Below are 936 nucleotides of genomic sequence, written 5' to 3' on the forward strand. Positions count from 1 at the left end.
AGTTTAGTAGCTTAAAAAGAGGTGTATTATCCAATTCTTTGTATTTTTCAAAGGTTTAAATGGGAAAAAGTCATTTGATTCCAAGAATTTTTCCCTGGATATGATAGTGAGTCCTAAAACTCAGAAAAATCATCCCCTTTATTACAGGGATCAGGGATAGGGATCCTCATCAAAAGACCAAGAGTTATGATAAGGCCTCTCTAAAGTATGTAAGGATTCATTTATTAAGGTATTAAAATGCTGCTAAATGGCCAGGCACCTGTGACTCATGCTTATAATCATAGCTACTTGGGAGGTCAAGAGCTGGAAAATCAGAGTTAGAGGCCAGCCTTGACAAAATAGTTTCTGGGACCCCATCTCAAAGGAAAAAAGCTGGGTATTGGTGGTATGTGCCTGCCATCCCAGTGATGATGGGAAGCCTAAAACAGGAAGATCACAGTCCAGCCCAGCCTGTGTAAAATGCAAGACCCTGTCACTAAAATAACCAGAGTGTTAGGGACATGGCTGGAGTAGTATTGTGTCTGCCCCGCAAATGCAAAGCCCTGAGTTCAAACTCAAGTACCCACAAAAGAAAAAAGAAGTGCTCATAAAGGCAAGTTGGCTTCATAATATGACTAATTACTTAATAAGTATGAATAATGTTAATGTTTAATTTATATGTGGTTTCTTCACTCTAAAAATAAGTTGAGACAGTGGACCTGTCCTATATAAAATCTATATAATAATATGCTGATCTCTAAAAAACTAGAATTTTTTTATATCTGGGGATAGTAATACCTCATAGATTTAAAATCAAAATTAAATAAGATAATGAATATGATGCATTCAGTATAGTCAGAGATATAATATGCTAAAATGGTAGGTATTAGGAAAAGAAAGACAATAACTATTTTCACTAAGAAATTATTATATCTAGCTTTCATAAAACCTATTTTT

The sequence above is a fragment of the Castor canadensis genome, chromosome 9 (assembly GCF_047511655.1).
Source record: "Castor canadensis chromosome 9, mCasCan1.hap1v2, whole genome shotgun sequence".
Taxonomy (NCBI): Eukaryota; Metazoa; Chordata; class Mammalia; order Rodentia; family Castoridae; genus Castor; species Castor canadensis.